This window comes from Nicotiana tomentosiformis, chromosome 5 (genome assembly GCF_000390325.3).
Source record: "Nicotiana tomentosiformis chromosome 5, ASM39032v3, whole genome shotgun sequence".
In the NCBI taxonomy this organism is placed as follows: domain Eukaryota; kingdom Viridiplantae; phylum Streptophyta; class Magnoliopsida; order Solanales; family Solanaceae; genus Nicotiana; species Nicotiana tomentosiformis.
Genome location: NC_090816.1, coordinates 135,266,425 through 135,272,602, shown reverse-complemented (window position 1 = coordinate 135,272,602; position 6,178 = coordinate 135,266,425). Strand labels below are relative to the sequence as shown.

Here is a 6,178-nt window from a genome sequence, read left to right as displayed (position 1 = left end):
ATTGTATTTACGTATTATTGCTTGTCTAATTGTATATACTAATTGCTACAACAAATGCACTGTTTATTCTTCAGTTGTAGTTCAGTGGAACTAGTTTGATGATAATTAATAGTAATCAGAATTAGTTAATTGCACTGTTTATCCACTAATCCAGTGTCTTCCCATTCTATATGCAAGAATAATTTTCTTTTAAAAAGGATTGTTATAAGGTAAACATCAGTATAATCCACCTATCAGTGGTGGTGGAAGGGATTGAATCTCTCTTCCTTTAATTAGTAATTAGAAGGTGTAAGTTCGAGCACTTTTTTTTTATTTTGTTTTTTGGGGTGCGCCAGGCCTGGGCTGTAGTGCAACGCCTAGGCGACACGCGAAGGACCGGATAGCAAGCTACCTTAATGGACCTTCTCCTTGAAAAATTGAGTTAATATCGTAGGAAGCTTTAGTGTGTTTTAGGCACGTGAATCTCGATTAGTGAATCAGTAAGTTTTTAATATCACATGCATTGAGCTAAAGCAAAAGGAAGGGGGGGGGGGGGGAATAGCACTAGTACATATAAGTGATTTTTCTAAATAATTATTCCTTCTATAATAATTTACGTGATGCACTTTCCTTTTTAGTGTGTCTCAAAAAGAGTGATATTTTTTTATATTTATAAAATATTTAACTTTAAACTTCTCACTTTATTAAATGATCGATAACATACAAGTATATAGAACTTGTTTTAGACTACAATTTCAAAATTTTTTCTTTCTTTCTCAAACTTTATTCTCAGTCAAAGTGCGGCAGCCCGGCACACAAAGCATCTTGCATTCATGCAGAATTTGGAAAAGAACCGCACCCTAACGCAATCATTAGTGACCGTTTTGCACGACTCGAACCCGTGACACGTAAAAGACTAAAATGGCATGGAGAGAGTACTAGTAGAAGTCTCTCTAATATAGTGCAATATATGTAGGCCATGGTTGTTTAAGCTTTTTCAAGAAAATGCTGATTCATGACAAAACGCTTGGATTGATCTCAGTGGTTGATCTTCACTTTCGCACAATCAATCCCATCAATCTGCTGTCGGCAAATTTCTCCACGTAACTCAGTTTTCTTTATTCTTAATTAATATAACAAGAAACCAACCTAGCTGCATTCCAGCAATAGGTGGTTAAATTTTATTGATCACGAAATATGATATAAAAATTCATAGACGGGTATTATTGCAGAGAAACGAACGTTAAGATAAATATGCTATTGTATATAAAATTAAACAGGATTATAAATTATCACATTCGATAGAATGTGCAAATAACATAAATTGCTTGTAAAATAAAAGGTTTCTTGAGCTGATTTTATTATGTTTTATATGGACTTTCAGATACAATAATTCATAAAAATAAAATCATGGCGAACGAAGGTATTAAAAAGGGCGAGGAAGAATTAAAAGCATATTAAAAAAAAAAAAAAGCTTACAATATATTGGAATTCATTTGAAAACAATAAGACACAATGAAAGAAAAAAAACCTATATAGACGGTACCACTAAGTTAAGACTAAATTTTGATTATGTCATTTAGGTCCTATAGTTTTTAGAAATCTTTTAATTATGTCATTGGTTTATATCATATGCTAGTAAAAATTATAGCAAAAATTCTTGTACTTTTTTTTAATTTATTTTTATTTTATACAATTGTATAGGGTAAAATATGCTATGCTACGTGGCCGTCTAAAAGAGGGACACGTGGAACCTAAAGCGGGGATAGTTGAAACCAAAGGCAATTGTCTTGTCTGTCACCGGAAAGAATGACACATACAACGATGCAATAAATACCCTCCGTCCGGTAGCATTTAATGGAGAATATTTCACAGCATTTATTGCGCTGCCCGTTACAGAGAATTTGTCATTTATTCTCACCGTTACACCTTCTTCAATGGCCCTCATAATTGACATTAAAGAAGGGCATGATCCTAGAACCTTATTCCTTAGGTGGAGCTATAAATATTGATCTTTGTTATCATTATAAAGGACAAGATTTTTCTGGCAAACTTACGCTATAACCAATTAAAGCTTTATATAATTTTACTTTCTTGATCCTTGGTTCCATCAGTGTTGTGCCCGGAAGCACTGCCCCCGGAATTACTGTTCTTCGTGACTTTATCTTCATTTTAAGGCTAAGTATTGTGCACTTCTTTGATTATTTTAATATTTCAGGATCAAATTAATTCATTTGTCTAGAAATCACATATAAATTCAACTGTACCATTTTACGGAAAAACAGTTTGGCGCCTACCGTGGGGCCTAGACAACCGTGTAATTAAGTTGATCCTTGCCTCTTTTACTAACGTATTTTGATTGTTTGTCTTAGCAAAAAAAAATCATAAGAAATGGCAGATAATGGTGTTAACAACACATAGAATTCTGAGGTTCAAGGAGACCAACCTCATCTCGTGGATTCGATCAGTGACACCCACAATGAGGGGAACGATGCCATGCCGGTCCACGACAGGCGGTACCCGCGACATATTCGGGAGGCAACTCCTGATGATGCTGAAGAAGAGCATGTTGTTGATGCGGTAAAGGTCCTACAAGAGCAACAAGCGGTCATTGTAGCACCTCACATGGCAGGATAATGTTATGACGGAATTGAAGCAGGCGTTATCGGGGGCTTCCAATAATACAAATACGCGAGGTCCAGTTCCTCCCGGCGCTCCCACAAATCAAAAAACGCAGAGGGTCGATAACGACACCCTGAGGGGCGAGGCTAGTTCCGATGGAGCTGGGGGGAGCGGATCCGGCCCCAATAACGAAAACAATCCCTTCAAGAATGAACTCTTGCAGTTTATGAAATAAGTGAATGCCCGCATGGACCAAATCTCGGGCGCACCACCGGTGCTAAAAGATCCGGATTCAAAAAAGTATACTCGGTTGTTGCACAAACCAAGAGCAGCACCTTAATTAATCCCGATGCGGTTTAAAATTCCCCACGTGCCAAAGTATGATGGAACTTCAGACCCTCAGGAGCATATTACCACCTATACAACGGCGGCGAAGGGGAATGATTTAGCTCCTCACGAGATTGAATCTAGTTTGCTGAAGAAATTTGGAGAGACTCTCATGAAGGGAGCCTTGACGTTGTATTCACTATTACCCGAACACTCTATAGATTCCTTTGAGATTCTCGCGGATTCTTTTATTAAGGCTCACGCGGGGCCAGAAAGGTGCAGGCCCGAAAGGCCAACATATTCAAAATTGCACAAGGAGAATCCGAGTTGTTGCGAGAGTTTGTTACCCGGTTCCACAAGGAGAGGATGTTGCTCCCGGTTGTTCCGAACGAATGGGTGGCTGAAGCATTCACCAAGAGTATGAATCCTAGAAATTCAGATGCATCCCGGAAACTGAAGGAAAGCTTGCTTGAGTTTCAAGTAACGACTTGGGCAGATGTCCACAACCAATACGAGTCAAAGATAAGGATCAAAGATGATCAGGTTGGCTTCCCGTCGTCGGCAAAAGGACGGGAGAAAAATAGAGAAAAATCAAAAGACGATTTTGACACGGACAGACGGTCTTTGAGGGGCCGATTTTTGCCCTACGAATGGACCGAAGAACGTGGCAGAGGCTTCCGGTCAGCAGACAGGTTCACCACTGACATAAGGACTGATCGTGGTCGGAACAATAGATCACTGCAGGACAAAGAAGCGTCAGGCATGAGTGATCCTTCCTACCCAGGCTATTAGAGTACAATTTCAACGCCAGTGTAGTAGAGTTGGTATTAGCTATGAGAAACATCAAAGAAGCACGGTTCCCGAAGCCGATGAGATCTGATCCCAGCTAGAGGGATCCCAACTTATGGTGTGAATAGCACAGGACGAATGGCCACCGTACTGGGGACTGCCAATATCTCCGGGAAGAAGTGGCGACACTACTAAAGAATGGGCATCTCAGAGAATTCTTAAGTGACCGGACCAAGAACAACTACGATCTCAATCGGGATAACGTGGAACCCTCAAAAGCAGGAGAAGATCCTCCGCGCCAGACGATCAACATGATCTTCGGGGGGAATGAGATCAACGGGGTCACTTTCTCGGCAGCAAAAAAGACAAAAGTATCGATAACCCATAGTAAGAAACTCTGGGAAGTTATTGAAGACGACATCACTTTTACGGAGGAGGACGTAGATGGACTGCTGCTACCGCACAATGACGCATTGGTAATTTCTTTAAATGTGCTAGACTTTAAAATCAAACGTGTTCTAGTTGATCCATGAAGTTTGGCCAATATCATATAATGGGGAGTATTGGAACAAGCTAAACTCACCGGAAGCATCATTCCAGCCACAAAACTCCTCGTCAGATTCAACCTTGCGAGCGTGACAACCCGAGGAGAGATTTTGTTGCCCACGAACGTTTAAGGGGTGATGAAAATGACTCTTTTTGAAGTGGTGGATGGTGATATGGGATATAATATTATTCTGGGAAGACCATGGTTGCACGAGATGAGAGTTGTACCGTCAACGTATCATCAGTTGCTGAAATTTTTGACACCCGAAGGAATTAAACACATAAGGGGCGACCAACCAGCGACAAGGGAGATGAATGCGATTTCGGTCTCCAGTAGAAAAGGGAAGGAGCATGTGGCATAGCAAATACAGGAACCGGTGCCCGCTCCCGAATCGCATGAAGTTAGCCCGGGGTAGAAACGTCGGAATCTTATCTGGTGCCAAGGTATTTCTAGGTACCAGAAGAGACGGATGCAACAGAATCCATAGTGGAAGAGCTCGAGCAAGTTGCATTGTTTGAAGAGTTCTTAGAAATGAAATTTCACTTGGGGACAGGACTGCACCCCGAGCTCAGGTCTGGCTTTATTGAATTTCTTAAATTTAATACCGATTGTTTTGCTTGGTCGCATGCGGACATGACAGGTATCCCAACGGAGGTGGTTGTACACAAGCTAAGTTTGGATCCCAACATCCCTCCGATAAGACAAAAGAAATTCCCTATTGCGGAGGCCAGGAATAAATTCGTCGAAGAAGAGTTAACTCGCTTACTTGATATCGGTTCGATCCGAGAGGTAAAGTATCGAGACTTGCTAGCTAATGTAGTAGTAGTTCCTAAGAAGAACAATAAATTTAGCATGTGTGTAGATTATAAGGACTTGAATAAGGTGTACCCGAAAGACTCGTTCCCGCTGTCAAACATAGATCAAATGATTGATGCGACGGCCGGGAACGAGTTAATGAGTTTCCTCGATGTTTATTCCAGGTACAACCAAATTAAGATGAACCCGGAGAATCAGGAGAATATTTCATTTATAATGAATTTCGGCACATATTTCTATGATGTGACGCCCTTCGGGTTGAAGAATGCCGGAGCCACTTATCAGCAGCTCGTAAACAAGATGTTTGAAAAAAAATAGGGAAAACTATAGAAGTTTATATAGACGATATGCTTGTTAAGTATTTGATGCAGGTGACCACCTTAAGCATCTGCATGAAACTTTTGATATCCTAAGAAAGCATAACATGAAGCCTAACCCGGGAAATGTGCGTTCGGGGTCAGTTCCGGCAAGTTCCTGGGATTTCTGGTATCACAAAGGGGGATTGAGGTGAACCCTGATAAGATCAAGGACATCGAAGACATCCCTGAGCAGCTATCAAGCGTGAAAGAAGTCCAAAGGCTCATGGGGAGATTGGCCGCTTTAAGCAGGTTCATTTTCCGATCATCAGAAAATGCCACAGTTTCTTCGCACTGCTCAAAAAGAAAAACAACTTCGAGTGGACCTCGGAATGCCAGCAGGTTTTGAGAGATTTAAAAAGGTACTCGTCAAGCCCTCCATTACTTTCGAAACCAAAGGAAGGTGAAACATTGTTGGTCTACCTTATAGTCTCGGAAGTAGCGGTAAGTGCAGTTTTGGTCCGAGAGGATGAAGGTACACAATTTCCATTTATTACATTAGTAAAATTTTAACGGGAGCAGAAACTCGCTACCCGCACTTGGTGAAGCTGGCCTTAGCTCTCATAGTCGCCGCTCGGAAGCTGAGGCCTTACTTCCAATGCCACCTGATAGTTGTGGTGACCATATTTCCCCTACGAAATATCCTTCACAAACCCAAACTCTCGGGTAAGTTGGCCAAATGGGTCGTCAAAATGAGTGAACTAGACATAGAATATAAACCAAGGACTGCGATTAAGTCACA

At 41.0% G+C, this 6,178-nt stretch overlaps 1 non-coding gene across 1 annotated transcript; it reads right to left on the bottom strand.

Annotated features, from left to right (window-relative positions):
- Positions 1-321: 321 nt before the first annotated feature.
- LOC117281309 (U2 spliceosomal RNA) lies at positions 322-523 on the bottom strand. Its single transcript, XR_004511918.1, has one exon. It is a non-coding gene; the product is annotated as a U2 spliceosomal RNA (small nuclear RNA).
- Between the last annotated feature and the right edge of the window lie 5,655 nt (positions 524-6,178).